This window comes from Heloderma suspectum, chromosome 2, assembly GCF_057233095.1.
Source record: "Heloderma suspectum isolate Gila_16-S chromosome 2, 16-S_ref, whole genome shotgun sequence".
NCBI lineage: Eukaryota > Metazoa > Chordata > Lepidosauria > Squamata > Helodermatidae > Heloderma > Heloderma suspectum.
In genome coordinates, this window is record NC_139459.1 from 387501967 (window position 1) to 387527496 (window position 25530).

Sequence of the window (25530 nt, forward strand, 5' to 3'; positions counted from 1 at the left end):
TTGGAGGATCATTTCTTCTGTTTGTACAGTGTCTCTTGGAAAACAGTTTGTCCTCTTAGGAAGGAAGAAGGTGTAGAATATACTGTGCCTCAGAAAGCTATAAGGCATTTCAAGGTTTTTACCCCATTTTCAGATGGCATTCAAATAGAAAAGAATTTCCACACCAGCCACTCAGCCAGTCTGGAATATTAACTAGTCCTTAATAGCATGAAGGATGTTAATAGTCTTAAGCCACGTTATATTCAGGGGGAGGAGTGGGGGAAGAAGAAGAGGTCTACATCTTAATAATCCAAGAGGCGTAGGTCGGTGCCGATGATCTGCCACCGTAGATTTGATATACACGGATATAGATGGACAAAATCTGGAGACACATTATACAGATTCTTAATTCTCCTATCTCTTATAACCTAAATGAACAGATCAGCAAAAAGATAACCAAGGGCTTTCGTTCATTGCCATCCCAGAAGCCTTTTCTCCATTATAGGGAATCTATGCACAGAACACAAAATGACTAAACTCTGGAGTTTGGCTTGAATCTCTTCTAACGCAGGAGCAACCCCAGGCTTCTGCAGTCTTGATTCAGAGACTTGATGATACTGAGTGACAGGAAGTCCTCTCCTGCCCAGCAGAACGTGTTCCCCCAGTGACCCCATGTGATGCTGCCTACTTCTGGTACTTCACCCTCTTCTTTGATGTCTCTTCAGAATAAACAGGGCCATGAAGCATTCATTCATGCAAGACATAATCTTTGACCAGGGGAAGCACTTCAGGGGAGGTTTTGGGAAACTCCATTCCAAAGCAGATCGTGTCTGTGTAAGGCAGGAGTCCCTGCAACTCTGACCCAAGGACTATTCCATTGTAATTTTTATTCTGATTTGAGAGGCCATATGCTAAATGCTCTGCTGACTAATTCCAAGGGGCATTCTGAGGAAAGATTGGTCATTCACTGCCTTGGAAAAGTCAGCTATCTCAACAAAGAGGTGGCTAATAATTTTCTAATCATCCTGCGTATGAGCACTAAGCTGATGGCACGAGCTAAACTGAAGAAACTGTATCCCTGTGTCCTGATATTATCTCTTGTGTTTTATTTTGATTGGGTCTAACACCCTTTACATAAACACACACACACACACACGTGGTTTCTTCAGAAGTAAATCCCTCTGAGTGTAGTAGGATTTACAGTCATGTACTATGGTGGATGAGGAAGAAAGATGCTCAGCCTTAGAACTATGGCCCTGTAATTATTCCAGACAGGGAACTTCTGTGCGGACATTTGCATTTGGACCACTCCCAAGAAAGAACCTCCCCAGCTCCAGCCTGTGTCTTAGCACAACATTTACTATCAAAGAGGCTGCTGGTTGTTTTGGCTGAAACAATGCAAGGGAACCCCATGGATCCAGTCATACATGAGTGTACTGAACTAAATGATGCCTTCACTTTAATGAAGCTCCGAATTCTTCTTCAAAAAGGACAGAGTGGCAAAAGTCAGGAGAGCAATTTATCAGGGATGACCAGAGATACCAGAAAAGATGGACAGTCTCCCGTAAATGGGGACAACCGGAGTGCGGATTGGGAATCATAACATCATCAGTATCACTTACGTGACAACCCTGGTTAAAGGGGACTCAGAGAAAACGTATGGTTTGTTGCAATAGAAATACTGTGAAGACAGGACTCCGCTGATGAGGTAGTCTCCTGGCCGGTAATAATAGGACCCCAACTCTTGCTCTTTCTTCTGAGTCCTCAGGCAGTCTGTCTCCTGCAGTTGACCAGCCGCATAAGGAAGCAGGAGCAACAGCAGCAGCAGCAATGATGTCATTCTGGAACTGCCTCCCTCCTGCTGTTCCTGCTTTCTGAGTTTCCTTTCACCTCCACAGCCAGCTAATCAGGAGACGTGAGAAAAGACTTGCAAGATCGAGGCTGCAGTGTCTTTACAACGACATCCAATTCTGGGCCATAGGCAGCGGTGGGAGGTGCTGTACTAAACTACACCACAGGCATGGACATCTCAGCCTGTCTAAATCTGAGCCCAGGCTCTCGGGAGCACAGGAGATTTTTATTCACCAAGATTTTCAGGCAAGGTGCAGGAGGGTTCCTGGAGCTGCCTTTCATTCTGATGTTTACATCATTGGTCTCCAAGGAAAACAGGAAGCAAAACCTCTCTGGAGCTTTGGCAAGACTCAGAATAGATCACTATGTTTATGATTATGATCAGGGGAAGCTTCACAGCTGCAACTTCATTGATTCTCTGAGTGCCTCGAGGCGAGCTGAATAACTGGGGAAAAACATGTTTGTGAGAAGTCACACAGGCAGCTCCATCTTCTGGTTGTCCAGGGGGAAAGGTGAGCCTGCACTCGCCTGTATTCAAAAAACTCAGACAAAAGAGTCAAGATCAAGGAAATCTCTAAGGATGTATACCAGTGTTTGGGAACGTGTGGCCCTCTAGATAGGAGTGGACTGCACTGGACTGCACATTCAACAGCCCAAACTAGCCTAGCCCATTGGGAAAAATGATGAGTGTTGCAGTCCGAGAACATCAGGAGGGCCACATCTTCCCCATTCCTTATTCGCATGTAGGTGCACACTACTTGGGGAAATTTCCCAGCCAGGATTACCAGTGATCAAAGAACGAATGGTGGTTTGCATACAACGGAAGGATCTCCCCCTATTAGTACTTCCAGTGAGCTCATCAGAACTGTGCATCATCTTGTTTGGGAAGAATTAAATTATATTCAACAAATTGGTTAGATATGACCCCAGTTAGCAGAGAAAAATGAAATGTAAAGATAAGTTTAAGGTAAATAACTTTATTATTTGAAAGATTCCAAGTGTTACATCTTTGATCTTTTCAAAACTTCCTTAAATACTGTGTTCTTGGTGTCGACTCCAGGGATGCCCCTGTAACGTCCTTGTTCTGGTCCATCAGTCATTTGATTCATAAGGTTTACCAATGAGTGCATGTGACTCATGACAACATAGCGTTGTCCATGGCAGAAGAGAGGTGTAGGCAGACAACCATCAGCCAGAGGAAAGCCATCCAAGCTAAGAACACAGAAGCAATTTCAGAGACACGGGGAACATTAGATCTTACAGACTGAGCCAGAAACTTCATCATTCTGCCATCGTGATGGAAGCACAATGATACATCCATAGGTAGAGCAAATGCAGCAGAGATCTCATGCTCAAGGACTTCACTGACCTGCCAGGTCTCAGTAGCGCATGGGTAAACATTGAGTAGCAGGTTAGTGAGTGGCTCCAGCAAGGTGCAGCCCAGTGTGCTGTTGAGCCATAGTGGCCTCATCAGTGTCAAGGATGTACAGCTTGCCATAGCTTGAAGGCGCATCTGATCGCACAGTGCTCATTGGACGGCAAAGTGACCCTTGCACTCTGAACATAAATGTATTGGGAGCTTGTGGCTGTGCAATCATGAGGGGTGCATGCCAGGAAGCAAAGCCTAGAGTACTGCTGTCCTTGCGAATGTCCTTCAGGAATTTCTTGCCCAGAATGGAGCCATCGGTGACAATGTTGCAGATGAAAATGGGAACCAAGGGTGGTGGTAGTGAAAACTTTCTTCCATGACAGCAAAGGTTTGACAATTCACACTTGAAAAGGAAGGCGTCACAGTGCTCACAACCCTTAATTTACGTTATTTGTGTTCCCCTTTATTTTCGCCATCACAGTCTACGTAAATATTTACATAGATTGAGGGCAAAAATAAGGGATGCAAAAGTCGGCGGCCATCGCTGCTGCCATTTGTGTACACGGTTCCCCCCCCAGGGGCCTCCGTGGCCGGAAATCCGGCTGCGGACGGCTCTGGCCTGGCTGGGCCTGGCTGGCTGGTCTGCGGAGTGGCTGCGGAGCACAGCCGGCCGTGGAGGATTCCGGGGTGGAGGAACGGATCGCCTCCCCCCCAGCGAGGATTCTCGGGGGAGGGACGGAATGCCTCTCCCCACACCATCAACATAATCCATGAAAGGTAAGTGACTTTCGTACATCCTTAAAAGGCCATTTTGTGAGAGCCAGTGTGTTGTAGTGGAAAGAGTGTTGGACTAGGAGCTGGGAGACCCAGGTTCTAGGGCCCACTCGGACATGGAAGCTCACTGGGTGACTTTGGGCCAGTCACACGCTCTCAGCCCAACCCACCTCACAGGGTTGTTGTTGTGAGGATAAATTGGAGAGGAGGAGGATAATGTAAGCCACCTTGGGTTCCTTGCAAGAGGAAAAAAGGCGGGGTATAAATGCAGTAAATAAATAAATAAATAAATAAATAAATAAATAAATAAAATGTAACAGCTTGAGAATTCCTTTCAGAGCAACAAATAAATTTTGACCGGGTTACTTTTACTGTTTGTTGTTTATTCGGTCAGTCGCTTCCGACTCTTTGTGACTTCATAGACCAGCCCATGCCAGAGTTTCCTGTCAGCACTCACCACCCCCAGCTTCTCCAAGGTCGAGTTCGTCACCTCCAGAATAGCATCCATCCATCTTGCCCTTGGTCAGCCCCTCTTCCTTTTGCCTTCCACTTTCCCTAGCATCAGCATCTTCTCCAGGGCATTCTGTCTTCTCATGATGTGGCCAAAGCACTTCAGTTTTGCCTTTAATACCATTCCCTCAATGGAGCAGTCTGGCTTTATTTCCTGGAGTATGGACTGGTTTGATCTTTGAGCGGTCCAAGGCACTCTCAGGATTTTCCTCCAACATCACAGTTCAAAAGTGTCTATCTTGCTTCGCTCAGCCTTCCTTATGGTCCAGCTCTCGCAGCCATAGGTTACTCATCATCATCATGGCGATCACTCGTGACCGAGTAAGATTGTCTTCCAAAGATAGAGTCTATGTGGATAACTCTTTAAAAGGATTAGACATTCATAGAAGATAGGTCAATCAACACATTAATCTCTAGCAGTGGGTCTGCAGGTGGCTATAGAGTCCGATTCTGGATCTACACAGCCTCCCACAGCGATGACATAGGTTTCCAGCTGTAAGGTGGTCACAGTGAGGGTTTGCCTGACATGCCTTCCGCTGAGCTCGTTTCTCCCTTTCGCTCTGTACTCGTGCTTCTTCAAAGTCTATAGTACCTTTAACATAGGCTGACCTCCAGTTGGAGTACTCATGTGTTAGATCTTCCCAGTTTTCAATGCTTATGTTACATTTTTTTAGATTAGCTATAAGAACATCTTTAAATCTCGTTTGCTGTCCACCAATATTCCGTTTTCCATTCATAAGCTGGGAATAGAGTAACGGCTTTGGAAGACGATAATCAGGCATTCGAACAACATGGCCGATCTAGCGAAGTTGATGTTGGAGAATCATTCTTTCAATGCTGGTGGTCTTTCCTTCTTCCAGTTCACTCACATTAGTCCGTCTGTCTTCCCAAGTAATTTGCAGAATTTTTCAGAGCGGAGGCAGCGTTGGTGGAATTTTTCGAGAAGTTGGGAGTGGCATTTATAGATGGGCCGTATTTCACAGGAATACAGTAAGGTTGGTAGTACAATGGCTTTGTAAACAAGCATTTTGGTCTCCCTGCGAATGTCCCGATCCTCAAACACTCTACGCTTCATACGGGAGAATGCTACAGTCACAGAGCTCAGGAGATGCTGAATTTCAGCATGGAAGTCAGCTTCTGTGGAGACATGGCTGCCAAGATAAGAAAGGTGGTCAACATTTTCCAGCATCACACTTTTAACCTGGATTGATGGCTCTACAGAGGGGTTGGTTTGTGCTTGCTGGTAAAGCACTTTGGGTTTTTTTGATGTTAAGCGATAGGCCGAGCTGTTCATATGCTTTTGCAAAGATTTTAGGATAGTTTGGAGATATTCCTTTGAATGTGCGCAGATTACGTTATCATCAGCATATTGAGGTTCTATGACACAGGATGTAATTACCTTACTTTTTGCTTTCAGCCTACTGAAATTAAAAAGTTTTCCATCTGTTCTATGTATGATTTCTACACCAGTGGGAAATTTCCCTTCAACAAGGTGTAGAATCATAGCGATGAAGATAGAGAATAAGATCGGCGCAATGACGCGTCTGTCAGGGTGGAACCCCAGAGCAGTTCTGATTCTGAGGAGGAACCGCAATCCATTGGAGAGGAGCTCGCTCATCTCTCACAAGCACAGCAGCTGGCAGAAATTCCTCCTGCCAGCACTCCTGGGATAGATAGTGACACTGGCAGTGAGAAAGTGCTGTGGGGGGCTTGCTGGGCGCGCGATGCCAATTGAGGACGCAGAAAGGAGGCATAGCGCTCGTTTTGCGCGCAAGCAACGGTCGCATCCCGAGGACCCAAGGGAAAGAGAGAGGATCTCTCCCTAGCCCATAAGTTCAGGGTCTTCCCGTGATTCTCCTTCAAATGGGGGCCAACTGCCTAACCTGCAGCTTAGGCTACTCTGCTATCTTTCCCCAGTTCTGTTCCTTGCTTAGTCACTGGTGATTAGTATCTGCAAGAGTCATTAAATTGTAAAAGGATTAAAGCCTTGAAAAGAATCCTTTTGTCTGTGTCTTGAGTTGGCTATAGGAGTAGATTGTAAGAGGCAGCTAGTTTGTTGGTCTGTAAGTGGTCTTTGCGGCATGAAAAAAGGCCCGTGAGTCATGGGCATCTGCAAAATGCTGGATTTCTTGAGCTTTCTTTATCTACCAGGTGTTCTTAAGTTCTCTAGTTCTTCTTTGGACCGCAGCCTTTGCACTGACATAGGTTTTTTTTCTTAGCGGCACAGTTGATGTCCTTTTGCCATATTTGGAAAGCTTTCCTTTTCTTATCAATAATATGTTCAATCGCCCTATCATTCTCATCAAACCAGTCCTGATGTTTCTTAGTTTGGTATCCGATAGTTTGTTCACAGGCTGCGATATTGGAAGTCTTCAGTTTATTCCAGTGTTCCTCGACATTTTCAGGGGTTTCCTTAGGCAGATGTTCCTTGAGGGTTGTTTGATAGCAGGCTCACTTAACAGGGTCTTGAAATGCTTGGGTGTTCATTTTACGCCTTGGTTTTCTTCCCTGGAGCCTACGTTGAGGGACAATCATAATGTTCATCATGTACCAAATTAATCAGTGGTCTGTCCAGCAGTCATCCGCGTTCATCATGGCTCTAGTGAAGAGAACATCACAGCGGTCTCTGGCATGGACAATTACATAATCTAGGACCTTGGAAAATGCTCTCCCTTGACTTCATCACTGACTTGCCTCACTCACATGGTAAGAGCACCATTCTGGTGGTGGTGGATTTGTTTTCTAAGATGGCCCATTTCATCCCCTGCTCTGGGTTGCCCACAGCCAGGGAGATGGCAGAGCTGTTCTTGGCGCATGTTTTCTGCCTCCATGGATGGCCCGAGGGTCTCGTTTCTGATAGGGGGGACCAATTCACTGCCCATTTCTGGAGGGAGCTACTGGCGTTGCTCCATGTGACGCTCCGTCTTTCCTCCACCCACCATCCACAGATGGATGGTCAGAACGCGCACACGAATGCGACTCTGGAGCAATATCTCTGCTGTTATGTCAATTACCAGCAAGATGATTGGTTTTCCTTGCTGCCTCTCACAGAATTTGATTATAACAATGCCTGCCATGCTTCTACCTGCCAAACTCCCTTTTTTGCCAATTTTGGTTACTACCCCAAGGCTTTCCCGTCCACCCTAGCTCCCTCTTTGGTGCCGGCGGCCCATGACTTTTTAGAGGAGTTGCGAGCGGTACACCACCTCTTACGGGACTCTCTCAAGCAAGCCAAGACAGCCTACAATGCCTCTGCAGACCGGCAGCACAAGCCAGGGCCATCTCTGCAACCGGGGGACTGGGTTTGGTTGTCCCCCCACTACCTCCCCTCTCACTCGCCCGCAAGGAAGGTCGAGCCTCGCCGTACGGGGCCTTTCCAGATTACGGCCCAGATTAACCCTGTTGCTTTTCGCCTGGCTCTCCCCCCCTCCATGAAGACCCATCCTGTTTTTCATCCGTCCTTGCTGTCCCCCCTGGTTTCTGGCGACCCTCAAAAGGCAGTCGGCTCCCCCCCACCAGTGCTGGTGGAGGGGGAGGAGGAGTTTGAGGTTGTGGAGATTCTGGACTCCCACCTTTCTCACGGATGCCTGCAATATCTGGTGGATTGGAAGTGGTACGGGCCTGATGAGCAATCCTGGGAACCTGCAGAAAATGTGCATGTTCCATTGCTGCTGAGGCACTTCCACCAGCTGTACCCCCACAAACCCAGGGCCCCAGGAAAGGAGCATGAGGGGGGGTCTCATGGGAGTGGGGATTATGTCAGGGTGGACACCGAGCCCATAGAATCCCAGAGTAGTTCTGATTCTGAGGAAGAGCAACCGCTCCTGGGAGAGGAGCACGCTCATCTTTCTTAGGGCCAATAGCTTGCAGAGATTCCTTTCACCGTTATTCCTGACATAGATAGCAGTCCCAGGAGTGATAGAGCGTGGGAAGCAGACTTGCTGGACGTGCGACGCCAACGCAGGGAGCGGCGCCAAATGGAGGGTGCAGAAAGGAGGCGTAGTGCCTGGTTGGCACGCAAACAACGGATGCGCCCAGAGGATCCAAGAGAAAAGGGGAGGGACTCTCGCTAGCCCTTAAGTTCAGGGTCTGCCAGTGATTCCCTTTCAAACGGGGACCAACTAGGGGTGCACGAAAGTCACTTACCTGGTCTCGCAGCTTGCTTCGTGGAGGGGGGGAGGCGCTTCACTGCTCCCCCCGAAGTTCAGGCCGGGGGGGAGGCTCACTACGTAAATCTTTACGTAGACTACGGCGAAAATAAGGGCAACGCAAATAGCGACCAAATAAGCGACCAAATAAGGAACGCGAATGGCGGCTCCCTATGGGGGCCGCCATTTGCATACACACTTTTTTTTTTTTTAAGTCACCCGTGATAGGCTACGTGACGATTAACGTAGCCTATCACGGCTGACTTTGCAGATCTAGCCATGATAGGCTAATTAAATCGTCACGTAGCCTATCACGGGGGCATTTTTTTTTTTTACTTTGCTTGGAATGGCGGTGGCGGCAGCCGGTCATTAGACCGGCTGCTGCCCCTGCCCCTGTTGACGCCCTGCCGAACCGCCGCTGCGACCCGCCACCGGGAGTGACATTCGGAAAAGGTAAGTCCCATCCCGGGGAGGGGCGGGGGGCGGGGTGGGTGGAGAATTTCTCCCTGAAACTACTTCGGGGGGCCGAATACATTGGCACTCGGCCCCCCAAAGTTTCAGAGAGAAATTCTCCCCCATCCCTAGGACCAACTGTTCCAACTTAGGGCATAGGTACTCTGCTGCTCAGATCTAGTGTCTAATAGGGATGTACGAAAGACTTACCTGGTCTCGCAGCTTGCTTCGCTTCTCCCCCCAAAGTTCAGGCGAGGGGGGGGGAGCTGTCCCGCATCACCCGGCCAAAATTCAGGCTGGGTAGAAGTGCCCCGTCTCCCCGGCCACGAACTACGAAAGTTTGCCTTCCTTCTTTTCCCTCCCATAATAGCTTACTTAAATATTCACGTAGGCTAAAACAGCAGGGGGGGAAAGGAACGCAAATGGCTCCCACTACGCTATTTGCATTCCACTTTTTTCCCACCATAATAGTTTAGGTAAATATTTACAAAGGCTAACACAGTGAAAAAAAAGGGAACGCAAATGGCAGCGGATGTAGCCGCCGCCATTTACGTACGTAGTTTTTTTTTTTTTTTTCAGAAGGCTGCCCAGCGGCCAGATTTCCAGCTGCGGGCAGGCCCAGACAGCGGCTCTGCAGAATATCCGCAGAGCGGAGCCGCCCGGGTCAGGATTTTGGGGGGAGGTGCGGTGCGCCTCCCCCCCACCGCGAATCGCCTCATCGAAAAGGTAAGTGAGTTTCGTACATCCCTACCCCCAGCTCCCCCAAGGTCGAGTCCATCACTACCAGAATATCATCCATCCATCTTGCCCTTGGTCGGCCCCTCTTCCTCTTGCCTTCCACTTTCTCTAGCATCAGCATCTCCACATAGGAGACTGTGGAGCACTCTCGACCCTGAGGGTTCACTACCAAACAACGATTAGCCACAGGAAAGCCATCTGAGCTGGTCCACACAGAAGCAATTCAAGAGACCCCGGGAACATTATCGCGTCCAGAGTGAGCCACAGTGCTTATCATTCTGCGGTCGTGATGGAAGCACAGAGGTACGTCCATTGGTGCATGCCCAGCAGCAAGTGCAGCAGCGTTCTCGTGCTCGAGGATTTTACCCACCTGCCGGTACTCAGTAGCACATTGGCAAACATTGAGTATCAGTTAGTTTGTGACTCCAGCAAGATGCAGCCCAGTGCTGTTCTGTACTCGATCCAGGAGAGCCGTAGTGGCCTCCTCGGTGTCCAGGATGCACAGCTGGCCATAGCTTGGAGGCTCATCTGACTGCAAAGTGCTCATCAGAGGCTAAACCGAGCCTTGCACCCTGAACACAAGTGCACTGGGACCATGCGGCTGTGCACTCTTGAGTGGTGCAGACCAGGAAGCCCAGCCTAGAGGCCCGTTGTCCTTGCAAGAGCCCGTCAGGAATTGCTTGCCCAGAAAGGAGCCATCAGTGTCAGTGTTGCAGGTGAAATCTAGGGATGTCGGAGAATTTCTCCACGAATCTCCGGGAGGCCGAATGCCAATGCATTCGGCCCACCGAAATTGGCGGGGAAATTCTCCGACACCCCCCCCCCCGGGATGAGACTTACAGTGGCCGAATGTCCCTCACAACGGCAGGTCCCGGCAGCGGTTCGGCAGCGGTTCGGTTGCGGCGGACAGTATTGTGACCAGCAGCATCTTTACGTAGCCTATCACGGCTGACTTTGAAAATCTAGCCGTGATAGGCTACGTAAATCTTTACATAGGCTATCACATTTTTTTTTTTTACACTTTTTTCTTTCGTGGCCGGGGAGACGGTGCGCTCCCCCCCGGCCAGAACTTCGGCAGGGAGGGATGGGGGGAGACCACCTACCCCCACCTGCCAAGAATTTTCAGGGGGAGAAACGGAGTGCCTCCCCCCCACCCCCAAAAAAGCTGCGGGACCAGGTAAGGGACTTTTGTCCATCCCTAGAGAAATCTGGAACTGTCAGTAGGGGTAGTGAAAACTTTCTGCCATGGCAGCTAGGAGGTGATAATTCAGCATTCAAAAGCCAGGCGTCGCAGTGCTCACAAACCTTAATGCCGTTGCCGATAGTGAAAATGTCAGCATTGGTTGCAGGATGCAGGCTGAAAGGCACAGTCTGCTTTCTATGCCTGGGCTGGTTTCAGATATTGACGGATGCAAGGCGGGACAGAGGTTCGCTGTTGTCAAAAGGCCGAGAGGCTGCCTGCATATGCAGGCTGATTGAGGTGGGCGTGGAAGCATCCAGGCTGGAGTGTAACGCTCCTTCGCTAGTGGCTGGAGGGGTAGAAGTGGTGCCCAGCAGCATGAGTTGTGCTGGGACTCATGGTTCACCTACTGGTTGCTGTTACCAATAAGCGTTTGATGTCTAAGCATGTTAGTAATTCGTGGAATATATTAGGGATGTCAGAGAATTCCACCACAGACTGAAATGGGATCAAATTCCCTTCAGTCTGTGCCACGGAATCCTCTGCAAAACGGCACCCCGAGGTCAGAATCTCAGAAGACCCTTGGGTGAAGGGGGGAGGGGTTCCGGGGAACAGCTGGATTGCGGGAGATTCCCCACACACAAACAGAATGGAAGAATATCGTTCTTCATATTCCCTGGTTCTTCAAATATTCCAAAAATTCCTCATTTTGTCCATTCCCTGAGCATGTGCAGAGTGTGCTTTTTATTCAAACAAAGAGAAGGTTGCTGATCTTTCCCTTCATGCTGCATTTGTACAAGTCTGACTGCTTCAGAAAGAATTCATTATACTGTCTCTTTTTCTTCTTGAGTTTCTTAACAGAAGTATGGTGTAGTAGTTAAGAGTCCAGCCCAAAGTCACCCAGTCAGTGAGATAACTAACAGGAGGTTTGCTAATGAGCTGGGTGGTTCCCCAAACCTGTGGAAGTGACCCTCCACAGGAAAAGCCCATCCGCTGTTAGGGTTCATAAAAATCTGAACTCACTTAGTTCTATTGCAGATTCCGCCAACATCCCTACTCACAAGTCTCTCTGCCGGCCTGTCAAAAAATGTTTTTAAAAAACAGCTGGGAAGGGGCAAGGATGTGAGATCATGATCCTGAATGCAGGCTTGGGCATTGGCCAGGAGTGAGGCAAGAGTACCAACTGCACCCATTTCAGAGATGCCAGATCTGATCAAGGTGACACATGCCTAAGTTACACCCTGTTTGGGCTGCGGTAACATCCAGTATGTGGGGCTGCCTTTGGTAGGGATGGGTGAATGGGTGAGACTCGTGACTGCTCAGATATTCCAAATATTGTATCACCGCTTGTCACTGTTCCTGTTCATGATGTCTGCTCACTCTGCAGGAACCGGAAAATGACGCAAATCAAGCAGCAACTGAATGTGAAATGTGCGCACATGTCCCAAACTTTGTGCTCATCTCCTGATTTGTGAAACTTTCCTCCATAAACTAAAGTGGGAATGATCCAGTCTCCAGGAATATTTGCACAAATCGAAATGGGGAAGTTGTGCAAATTGAACATGAGCGCACATCTGGCCATTTGCAAACATTTTTGCCAGATGTGGTTTCTGTCTGAAACCCAGGATGGGTACACAGCTCCGTTGAAATCAGAGCTGCTGGCCTCCACTGGCAGCAGCCCCACATCTCAGGCTGAGAATGTCAGGATCTAAAGTTTAGATCACCCAGGACCAAAAACTGAGCACAAGACTGTCCCATGTCTAATATCTCTCTGTTCAGGAGACTGTCCCCTTCAAAAAAAACCCAATTCCCTTCAATCAAAAACATCATTTCTGTGGAGTAAATGTGTGACGACCATAGATGACAATGAGAAGCAAGGAAATGGAAGTACCGAATTAAAGTCCTGCATTCTTTGAGAATAAATCTTAGTGACAACAAGTGCATGAAACTGTCATAGCAATCAGAGCAATCAGAATAAACTAATGCCAGTAACAAACATCCATTTAATGTCTTGTATTCAGGGCTTTATATGTGCACGCAAGCTGCAAAATACTGGTACACTGCAGCTGTTAAGGGCCACACCTTCAACAGAGGCATTACTTGGACAATGTCAGTATGGAATTGTTCCAGCCTCAACACTACCTCAGGTGTGGATGGCGGTCACTGGCAGAGTGATAGCCCCAAGGCTCAGCTTTGCCTGTCTCCTCTAACAGAAACACCAAAACTGTGCAACTGAAGCGATAAACACATCAAAAGGCTCTGTTAACTAAGATCTCACCAAACCTGTATCTCCTCCAAACCTATGCCAAATATTCTCCCACAACTCTACTCCTATGGATCAGATGCTCTAGTTTGTTTTGAACATGATATGCTCCTTCGTATTCAGATCAGGTCTCAGTAAAATGATGTAGCACTTGGGAAGAAAGATGCAGCCCAACAGCCCAGCACTGGAGGCCAAGATGGAGAAGACCTGCACGGCCACCATGTATTTCCCCTTGGTGCTCAGGTAGGAGGGCACAAAGGGCAGCCAAACACTGCAGAAGACCAACATGCTGAAGGTGATCAGTTTGGCTTCATTGAAGGCCCCAGGCAGCTTCCTGGCCAGGAAAGCCACCGTGAAGCAGACGGCAGCCAAGAAGCCCATGTAGCCAAGGGCAGTATAAAAGAAGACAACAGATCCTTCGTTGCACTGCAGAATGTTCTGTCCAGGCTGGGAATGCATGTCAGAGTCAGGGAATGGGGCAGAGCTCCCCAGCCAGATGGTGCAGATGACAACTTGGACACCAGAACAAGAACTGACAATGGAGTTTGCAAGACTCTTCCCCAGCCATCTCTTTGCTCTGTTCCCTGGTTTCGTGGCCAGGAAAGCCAACACCACCGTGATGGTTTTGGCCAACACCGAAGAAACGGCAACTGAGAAGATGATGCTGAAGACTGTTTGACGGAGAAGGCAAGTCACTTTCCTTGGCCGCCCCATGAACAGGAAGGAGGACAAGAAGGAAAGCATGATGAAGATGAGGAGAATGTAGGACAGGTCTCGGTTGTTGGCCTTGATTATTGGAGTTTCTTGGTATTTCATGAAGATTCCTAATACGAAGCCTGTGGATAAGGACAAGAATAGACTAAAGGAAATCAGGACAATGCCCAAAGGTTCTTCATAGGAGAGGAAGGTTATCTCCTTGGGGACACATTGATCTCTGTCCTTGTTTGGATGCTGATCTTCCGGACACTTCATGCAATGGTCGGCATCTGAGAAGACGGAGAGTGAGTTCAGCAGGATTCACATCAACTGTACCTCCAGAAAAAATGTGCAGTTGGGCAGGGAGAGAGACAAACATTCCCTCACAGAGGACCTGTTTTGTGACCAGACCAGTCTATGGCCTCATCACCAGGTGAGGACCTTAGTAGTAGCAGGGCAAGGAAAGGTACTGTAATATCTCTGCTGGCATGACAGAGTGGTTGTCAGTCAGATAAGAACAGAGAAGAGTGGGCTAGATGGATTGATGTGCTTACTTGGAATAAACACAGCTCCCTACCTGGTTTAAATATGGAAAAGTGAGGGTATTAATCCTAAGGTTGTTCGGGATAAGGGAGTGTCTGTGAGGTTATCCTGTTCCTATCTTCATAATATTCCTGTAAGGCATGTAAAGCTACCTGGTAGTTGAGTGGCTTGTGATTTATGTATTTACTTCTGTATTAGCTTATGCCCCACCTTTCTACCACAAGACGGTGCTCAAGGGACTCCGGGTTAAGCGTGAAATCTGGAGTAGGAAACTTCGATAAAGCTTTCTTATTTTTTAATCAAGTTTTACTAAAGAGGTTTAAAAAAACCAGAAGATCGAATCAGCATTTGGCACCATTTTCACATCTCCTTTTCTGTCAGGGACGCCTGCTTTCCTACCACAGGATCACAGCACAGTGCAGACAATTCTTTGCGGATAGTGGAGAAAGGCCCACCATGTCTGTACATGCTACCCTGTCCCAATCATGGAAAAAGCAGAGTGGTTTTTTTTTTGGGGGGGGGGCATGATTTGTACCAGGAACAGTGTGCACTAAGCTTCCCCCCTGCTTTGCACCCCAGAGATTCACTGCCATCGTCTTTTCTCTCCACTCACTTCATGGGATTAATGGTAGAGATTAAAAACAAACTGAAGCCAAGTAGGGGTCAGAGTTCCAAAAGTCTTTAGCATCTGTTCCAAAGATGTCTGAATATTTAATGTGTTAATTAAAATGTTTTTGAGCCTGCACATTGGAACAATGATCACAATGTTGTACGGACCAGAAGAGTAAAACCTTGTAGAAGAAGAGCATCTAATATCAAATAAAATTAGCATTCAGTTGAATGGAACTAGTCTTCATTAAAATCACACTATGTACTAGAAGGGCATCATGAGGTATTTCAGGCTGAGCAGTAGTGAATGGCCCATGACCATAAAGGATTCCCATGATGTTTTTCACTAGGAGCAACAGTCATTCATGAAGCCTTCTTCTCTTACCTACTCATGGAATGTTTTGCTAAAGGGGCTTAAGAGAAAAGAAGAGAGAAGTAAAATAGGGCTCTGGAGACTATTCGGCATATTCAAGGAGTTGCCCTACGGAACTCCCATTCTTCTGATCTTGCCTACCTTCCTGAATGGAGATGGTTCCTTCTGCACATGGAGCACAAGCATAGCAGCATGGTGGCTCTCCTTCTTGGACCTCCTTGTAGTATCCATAGCGACAGCTCTCAGTGCATCTGGAATGAGGCACAGTCTAGCAACAAAGAGAAGGAGCATCCAGGAAAACAGCGTTATGAATATTTGTGCCTATGGAAATGAGTCCTGCAATTTAGACAGGACCCAACAGGTTTTCTAGTGCTTGTGACCCTAAGTGAAGTAGAAGTGATCCCAGGTCTTTGTTTCAGGGAAGCACTATTTATCCATCACAACATGGCACGGACGTTTTTGGTCTGTTTGTTTCAAAATGTTTATGCCACCTATACTATATATGTACTCAAGTCAACAGAAAAACTGGAGGGGAAAAGGTACGACAATGAAATAAACTAAAACACAATCCCAGAATAACAGAAATTGCAAGCAACAGCAATAAATGCACAAGCTTCAAAATATGTGCATGCAATGATGGTGAGCAATGTGGGAGGGAGATGAGCTTTTTGCTGGAGGATAGGCACCACAATTGGAAAGGCCCTCTCCTCTTCCCCATTTTGACCTTCAGTGGCAGGGCAGAAGGCAAAGGAAGGATTGGAGACCTCATGGCACAGCTGGAGACGGAAAGGCAATTTAAGAAGTGGGGTGTACCTGGTGGATTTAGAGACAGGGAGTGGGGTACATGATGGATTTATATACCCCAAATAAGTTCAGCACCTTGGATAACTCTTTTATTGTTCTGGATGGTTCTGACTAAAACCCAGAATGGATCCACAGCCCCGCCGAAATCAGAGCCACCAGTCTCCACTGTACTAAAACACAGAATACATCGAATTAAATGAATAAAAGCACTACGTAAAAACCAAGTATTTAACACAAAAGGATCACAACATGAAAATCCCATTCAAATAACTGAAAGGCCTCTTGAAACAGAAAGGACTTCCTGCTTGAGACTCATGGCAGACCAACATCTCCAGGGATGTTGCCACACCACAAAAGGCCTTCCTGCCAATTGTCACCAGCCAGATCGCAGCAGGCCTTGCCACTTGGAGGAGGCCTCATCAGATCCTCTAAGACAACATATCCAAGAGTCATGTGGAAGTTGGCATTTTTACGAGGTCTGTTAGCCACGTCAGTCTGAAGCCTGAATCCCTAGCGTGGCTGGGTGCTGCGGTGCAAAGCGGTGCAATTCCAGAGCAGGCCAGGATCAAGCCAAGAACTCCAATATGGGTTGGATCACTTTGAAGAGCTTTGGGGGTGCTTCAGCCCGATGCGGACAGCAACCCCACCCTGCTGTGTGAGCCCCTCACTCCTTACCTGGTCTCCAGGGAATCACGTGCAGCTATCACTCTCGTGGAGGGAGTTGCCATTTCCTTTCAATTTGGTGTAGGCGTGCACGAAAGCCACTTACCTGGTCTCGCAGCTTGCTTCGCAGTGGGGGGGAGGCGCTTTGCTGATCCCCCCGAAGTTCAGGCTGGGGGGGAGGCTTCCCTCCTCGCCCGGCCGAAATGCAGGCCGGGGAGGAGGCTTGCCGCCTCGCCCGGCCGCGAACGCGAAAGTTAAAAAAATCTTTACGTAGACTACGGTGAAAATAAGGGCAACGCAAATAGCGTTCCCTTATTTTCGCCATAGTCTACTTAGTCTTTGCGTAGACTACAGCGACCAAATAAGGTATGTGAATGGCGGCTCCCTTAGGGGGCCGCCATTAGCCGTACATGCTTTTTTTTTTTTAAGTCACCCGTGATAGGCTACGTGATGATTTACGTAGCCTATGACGGCTGACTTTGCAAATCCAGCTGTGATAGGCTATGTTAATCGTCACGTAGCCTATCACGGGGGCGTTTTTTTTTTTTTTAACTTTTATTGGAATGGTGGCGGTGGCAGCCGGTCGAAAGACCGGCTGCCGCCTCTGCCCCTGTTGAAGACCTGCCGAACTGCCCCCAGGACCCGCCGCCGGGAGGGACATTCGGGAAAGGTAAGTCCCATCCCGGGGGGGGCGGGGGGGCGGATAATTTCTCCAAGAAACTACTTCAGGGGGCCGAATATGTTGGCACTTGACCCCCTGAAGTTTCGGGGAGAAATTCTCCCCCATACCTAAATTGGTGACTCTGCTTCCAGTAAAAAGAAATATCATTTAAAAAAATAAATAAAAGGTGACTCCCTTGCAGAGGCCAATGGGGGCAGGCACTCCTGACAGATCCAGGTAAGGAGTGGGGGTTCTGTGGGGGTGGCAATGACTGTGGGGGGATCACTTTCAGTGGGGTTTTCCCCCCTTCTGCTTCTGGTCTCTAGATGTTGCTTCAGAACTGGAGAAGTGGGTCAACCCAGCTTCAGGGGCGGTTGAGGCGAGTTCAGGCCGATTGGAGTCCTTTAAATTGACATCTGAATTAGGTTGGGTTGGCTGTGCACAACCCTCATTTTTGCTTCCCTGACTTTAGAGGGATTCAAATGTATCAGCACCTTTTTCTGCACCCTGAAGCTGAGTGTGAGCGAAAGAATCTCTTTTAAAACAGGTGTGGTGCTGTCTCTCCGCCCTGCCCCAGTTGTGAACTGAGGGGTCACCAGGACTCTCTCCACTGCCTTCAGAGGAAGGCCCACCTGGCACCTCCAAGCCTCTTTTCAGACCTCTGTACTTCTTGAGTTTAGAGGAACATCCATCTTCCTGTGCTATTACTCCCAATTTGCTCTAGGGATGTACGAAAGGTACTTACCTTTCAGGGATTATGCTGATGGTGCAGGGGGAGGCATTCTGCCACCGATTTTGGGAGGCCGAATGCGCTGGCATTCCACCTCTCCGAGATCTGTGGCGGAACTTTCATACATCCCTAATTTGCTCCATCCGGATAGGATGATGGCATATTGCAAATGGGTGGGGGTGGGAGGCCAGGGGCAAGCAATAAATCCAAGCCAGATTATCTGCTATATAAATGGGATAGGGGAGAGAGGCACGAGAGAGGCAGGGAAGAACAAGAGCTGGAAGTCCAAAGTGTATAGACAGATGAGGAGAAAGGCAAGCTGTTTCCTGATGACTGATGAAGGTGACAGTCCTGGGACATCAATGCATTGAACTGTGAAGGAAGTACAGTAAAAGCTTTGTCCTCTGTGATGGATTAGTCCTTCTTTGGCCAACTTCAGAAGTGGGAGATATTTTCCTCTTTCAGATAGCAGGGATGCTAAACTGTCCTGGAGGGGTCTTATCAGCAAGTGGGGTCATCACCCACCCTTCCTACAACTGCATGAGATGCGTAGAGGGGGGTGGGAGACCCTTCCACTACGGGTTTCACCACCTCCTTAACTCAGTCCAATTCTACCCATACAGGGGCCATAATTCAGCAGTAGAGCACCTGATTTACAGGGATAAGGTCCCAGGTTAAAGCACTGGCATCTCTAGGTAGGGCTGCAGTAACTCCTGATTGAAACCCTGGAGTGTTGCCAGTCAGTGTCAACAATACTGGGTTAGACGAGCCCATAGTTTTGGAGGCAGCTACCTAAGTTGACCCTTGAATTCAGTATGAATTGGGAGTAAAGGATAACTGACTGGATAGACATGTAGCCTAACAGATGTCTGTCCAGGGGGTCCGGGAGGTGCCAAAATAACTGTGGTCACAGGCAGGGGGAGGTATGGCCTTGGCGGATTAACAGGCCAGCTGAGAAGAAGAGGGGCTAGACACCGTACAGCTGTCCCCTCTTCTGGTTCTTCCCTCAACCTGATGGTTCCTGTCAGCCTTACCAGTATGCCCTCGGGTCTGGTAGTGCTGATGCTGAATGCCTGGTGGACCCCAAATAAAATCTCCCTCATCCATGATTTGATTGTGGATGAGGGGGCTGACCTGGCATATATTACTGAGACCAGGGTGGGGGAACTGGGAGGGGTCACTCTCTCCCAGTGGTGCCCTCCTGGGTACTCAGTGCAGCACCAACACCGACTCGAGGGTCGGGGAGGGGGTTTGCCCTGGTCTATAGGAATTAAATCTCCCTCTCTAGGCTTCCTGCTCATTCGAGTGCAGATCTTGAGTATCTTTATCTTGGTTGGGCACCTGGGACAGCTTAGGGATTCTGTTGGTATACCGCCCACCCCACAGCCCATCAGACTCCCTGCCTGAGCTGACGGAGGTGGTCTCGGACTTGGTGTTGAGGACCCCTCGGTTGATGGTCCTGGGGGATCTCAACTTCCATGCCAAGGCCACTGTATCTGTGGCAGCTCCGGACTTCATGGCCGCCATGACAGTTCCTTGGTATTAGGGATGGCAGAGAATTCCGCCACGGATCTCAGTGAGGCTGAATGCCAGTACATTTGGCCCCGCGAAATCCGTCACGGAAAGAAGCCCTCCTGCCCCACCACCCCGCGAAGGGCACGTGAAACGGAGCACCTACCTGGTGCCGTTCACCCTGCTTTGCGAATGGCAGCCAGGTCTCCAGCTGCCATTTGCTTCACCATTTTTCCTGTGATAGGCTACGTAAATACTTATGTAGCCTATCTCGGCTAATGCAGGGACCCCATTTGCATCCCTGCGGAGGCCATGATAGGCTACGTAAATATTTATGTAGCCTATCATGGTGAAAAAAAGGGGCGCAAATGGCGGCGCTTATGGCAGCTGCCATTTTAGTCCCTGCGCAGGCCAGCAGCGGCTGGATGTCACTGCGGGCGACCGCGGCTGGCGGCGCTGTGGAGTCATCGACGAGGGGAGCTGGTTGGCAAGGATTTCTGGGGGAGGGACGGAGCGCCTCCCCACCACTGCGGATGTCATGAAATGAAACAGGTAAGTCGTTTCGTACATCTCTACTTGGTAAAAAACTGAGCAGAGGGCAATGAAACAAGAGGGGAGACAGCTAGAATGCAGGTGGGCTCGTGCTGAGTCTGACCGAACACAGGTAAGAGCTCACTGTCGAGCCTACTCTTTGGCGGTGAGGGTGGCAAAGAGGCAGTGCTTTTCCACCAGTATTTCATCTTCTCAGTGTCCTCCAGAGGAGCTTTTCTGAGTGGTTTGCGGCCAGTTACATTCTTGGCCAGGGAGAGGCAACTGTGGGACTCTCGGTTGCACTCTGTAACGAGTTTGCACGGCACTTCAAAGATAAAGTCACTCAGATTTGTCATGGATTGGACACCCCGATTAATGCAGATCCATTGGTAGAGGTATTCATGGCTCCATCTGGTCCAGTTTTATTGGGTAGGTTTCAGTTATTGAGGCCTGAGGATGCAGAGAAGGTGCTTGGCCAAATCCGATCGAACACTTGTGTGCTTGACCCTTGCCTAGGGATGTACGAAAGTGACTTACCTTTCCGTAGATTATGTTGATGGTGGGGGGGAGGCGTTTCGTCCCTCCCCCCAGAATCCTGGCCGGGGGAGGTGCTCTGTTCCTTCCCCCCCCCCCGGAATTTTGGCCAGCTGGCTGTGCTCTACAGTGATTCTGCAGAGCCGCCAGCCGGCTCCGCCAGCAGCTGGACATCCGGCCGCTGGCTAGCAGGGATGCTGGCTAGCAGGGATGCAAGATCCGCCCAAGGTAAGTCTTGTCCCAGGGGGGTGGGGGGGTGGGCCGTTCTCCCACAGATTTTGGGGGGCTGAATGCGCTGGCATTTGGCCTCACTGAGATCCGTGGCAGAACTTTTGTACATCCCTACCCTTGCCCTTCAAGGCTTATTAAATCAAACAAGGAGGGGATGTCCAGCTGGGTCCAGGAGGTTGTAAATTCCTCCTTGAGAGAGGAAATGGTGCTGGCCACTTTAAAAGAGGTGGTAATCAGACCACTCCTAAAAAAGCCGAAACTGGAGGAGGTTAACTATTATAGGCCAGTGGCCAACATCCCCTTCCTGGGCAAGGTGCTTGAGCGGGTGGTTGCAGGACAGCTCCAGGCACTGTTGAATGAAACGGATTATCTAGATCCATGTCAATCGGGCTTCAGGCCTGGTTTTGGAATGGAAACTGCCTTGGTCACCCTGTGGGATGACCTCTGCTGGGAGAGAGACAGGGGGAGTGAGATACCATCTCAGCAGCTTTCGATGCCATTGACTATGATATCCTTCTGCATAGATTGTCTGGGCTGGGAGTTGGAGGCACTGCACTGCGGAGGTTCTGTTCCTACTTGGATGGCCAACTCCAGAAGGTGGTGCTGGGGGATTATTGCTCTGTGCCATGGCAATTGTGCCATGGGGTTCCACATGGCTCTATTTTATCCCCCATGCTGTTTAACATCTGCATAAAACCACTGGGGGAGGTTATCCGGAGGTGTGGGCTGAGCCGCCATCAATATGTGCATGACACCCAGCTCTACCTCTCTTTCTCATCAAACCCAGCTGAGGCAGTGGCGGTTAGTGATGGACTGGATGATGGCCTGCGCATAGTGATGGACTGGATGATGGCCAATAAACTGAAACTCAATCCAGACAAGACGGAGGTACTGTTAGTGGGTGGTTCGTCTGCCCGGCTAGGTGATATTCAACCTGTTCTGGAGGGGGTTGCACTCCCACCAAAGGATCACATGCATTGTTTGGGGGTGCTCTTGGATCTGTCACTTGAGTCAAAGCTGAACTTAGTGGCATGGAGCACTTTTTATCAGCTTCGGCTGTTATCCCAGCTTCGCCCTTATCTGGACAGATAGAGCCTAGCTACAGTTATCCATGCTCTGATAACCTCTCGCCTGGATTACTGCAATGCATTATATGCGGGGCTGCCTTTGAAAGTGGTACAGAATCTTCAGCTGGTGCAAAATAGGGCAGCAAGATTGTTAACAGGGACTGGCCAGTGAGCTCATATTACGTCAGTACTTTTCTAGGGAAGTACGAAGTTGCCCTTACCTGTATTCGCCGGGTTCCGTTGGGGCGGGGGAGGTGCTCCGTCCCTCCCCCCGGCATCATAGCCACCGCCGTTTGCGTCCCTGTAGTCAGCCATGATAGGCTACGTAAATCTCGACTGACTTAAAAAAAAACAACAACGCACGTACGCATATGGCAGCGGCTATGGCCGCCGCCATTTGCGTTCCTTATTTTGGCCCGTCTTCATCTAAGTAAATATTTATGTAGACTAAGACGGCGAAAATAAGGGGAAGGCAAATAGCGTAGAGGACGCTATTTGCACTCCCCCTAATTTTCTCCGTCTTAGTCTACGTAAATATATATGTAAACTAAGACGGGCCAAAATAAGGAACGCAAATGGCGGCGGCCGCAGCCGCCGCCATTTGCATATGCGCGTTTGTTTGTTTTTTAAACTCAGATGTGATAGGCTACGTAAAAATTTATGTAGCCTATCACGTCTGGTTTTTTTGTTTCGTTTTTAACACTGGAATTTTCGGCAGCCGCTGGCAGTCGGAAGACCGGCCGCCGCCGCCGCCGGAATCGCCACCACCCAGAAGATCCGCCCCAGGTAAGTCTCGTCCCAGGGTTGATCCGCGGGGGGGGCAGGCTGTTCTGACACAGAGTTCGGGGGGCTGAATGCACTGGCATTCAGCCTCACCAAGATCCGTGGCGGGATTCTCTCCCATCCCTATACTTTTCCAGCTGCACTGGCCGCAAGTCAATTTCCGGCCCCGATTCAAAGTGCTGGTAGTAACATTTAAAGCCCTTAACAGCTTGGGGCCAGGTTATCTGAAGGGTCACCTCCTCCCATGTGTTCCTGCCCAGATCCTGAGATCATCCTCAGAGGCCATTCTCCGTGCGCCCCTGACAAGGAAGTGAGGCAGTTAGCTGGCGCGGGGAGACCCCCTTCTGCGGTGGCTCCACAGCTGTGGAATGAGCTCCTTAGGGAGGTTTGCCTGACACCTACGTTGTATGCCTCCAGGCACCAGGTGAAGACTAGGGATGTACGAAAGTCACTTACCTGGTCTCGCAACTTGCTTTGCGGTGGGGGGGGAGGCACTTCGCTTCTCCCCCCGAAGTTCAGGCGAGAGGGGGGAGCCGTCCCTCCTCGCCCAGCCGAAATTCAGGCCGGGCCGGGAGGCTTCCTGCCTCGCCTGGCCGAAATTCAGGCCGGGGAGAAGCTCCCCGTCTCCCCAGCTGCGAACTATGAAAGTAAAAAAAAAAAAAAAAGACCCCGTGATAGGCTACGTAACAATTTACACAGCCTATCACGGCTAGGTTTGAAAGTCAGCCATGATAGCCTACGTTAATCGTTACGTAGCCTATCACGGGTGACTTTGAAAAAAAAAAAAGTGCATACGCAAATGGCGGCCCCCATGGGGCGCTGCCATTTGCGTTCCTTATTTGGTCCCAGTAGTATACGTAAAGATTTACGTAGACTACGGCAAAAATAAGGGCAACGCTATTAGTCACTATTAGTCACTCCCAATAGCCACTTTAGCATGAGGCTCATTGGGAAACATCACCCAATTCACGGTATCAAAGTCAGCTGCCAGTTCCCCAGGCTTATCCAGATACAGTCTGCCCATGGAAGCATTAGAAAACGGGATGTCTCGCAAGGAAGTGTGAAGCTAGAATGACAAAACAGCCTGCATTTAGAAATCATGAAAATGTAGTCCATATCTTAGGCCCATCACTTTGAGCTGTGATCTTCCATGGTCAGGGCACATCCCATCTGAGCTCACAATGCCATTCTTTGGCTGTTCACAGTCACAACTAGAGTTGTCAGAATAATCCGCAATCAATTCAAATCAAAAGGGATCATATTTAAGAGATGGCTTTTCCCAAGTCGCACAGATTAGGGAAACTTGCAGGACTTTTTGTTGTTGTTTTACGGGGGGGGGGGAGGTGCAAGTGCACATTAGTACAAAGTGCGCCTTGGCACATGACCAAAATCCTTGTACAAAAAAGTGCATCCCATCAATGAACAGAGGGCAGAACTAAAGATGCCTGATCAGCTGCAGAGATTTTTTTTAAAAAATCTGCCCATTCCTACTCATAATGAAGAACCTGCCCATTCCTACTCATAATGAAGATACCAGGCATGTTCAGACACCATGCTAAGCCATAATGGTTAAGGAATCTCTGCTCACATTGGTGGCTTAGCGTGGGGGAGAAAACCATATTCCTCATTCTGAGTAAACCACCCGACTAACCACCACTCTGCCAAAGTGTTAAGGGTCCCGAGGTGACTTATTGTGTCATCTGGTGGACTCCCCAGGGTTTCAACAGGCTCCATAGCACTTCCAGGCCATGACCACAGAGTCTGCTGGGTAGAATGTCTTCCACTTTGGGCAATGCTTTAACTGCCATGGGTTTTCTCTATGGTCAAGTGCTATTTTGGACCCTGGGGAGGACACCAGGAGCCCTTTTTGTGCCACAGAAGATGGGATGCTCACAAAATACATCAAGAAGATAGCCAGATAACAATGGAGAAAGGATGGTTACCAAAATGAAGATAACATTGGTGGAAGAGCTCATATACCCTCTCGGAATGCCACAGCTCAAGGGATCAAAGGATGATCACCGAATCTTAATTTCTGAAACCACCCTTGCAGGTAGCATGGGAACTTGAGTTCAGTGCCTCAAACACCAGTGTAGAAGGCCCAGAAGGATACGAGGTTTGATGGTCAAATCATAGAACCATAGAATAGTAGAGTTGGAGGGGGACTATATGACCATTGCGTCCAACCCCCTGCTCAATGCTGGAATCCAAGTCAAAGAATTTCTGACAGGTGGCTAGGGATGTCAGAGAATTCCGCAACGGATCCTGGTGAGGCCCAATGCCAGTGCATTCCCCCCCCCCGAACACCATGATGGAACGGCTTGCCACCCCCCCACCCCCCCACGGATCCCCCCCGGGACGAGACTCACCTGGACAGATCTTCTGGGCGGCGGCTTGTGTGTAAAAACTTGTGTAAGACGTGATAGGCCACCGCCATTTGCATTCCTTTGTTTTACCATCTTAAACTACATATATATTTACCTAGACCATGATGGCTGGAGCCGTCAACAGGGACTGGCCAGTGAGCT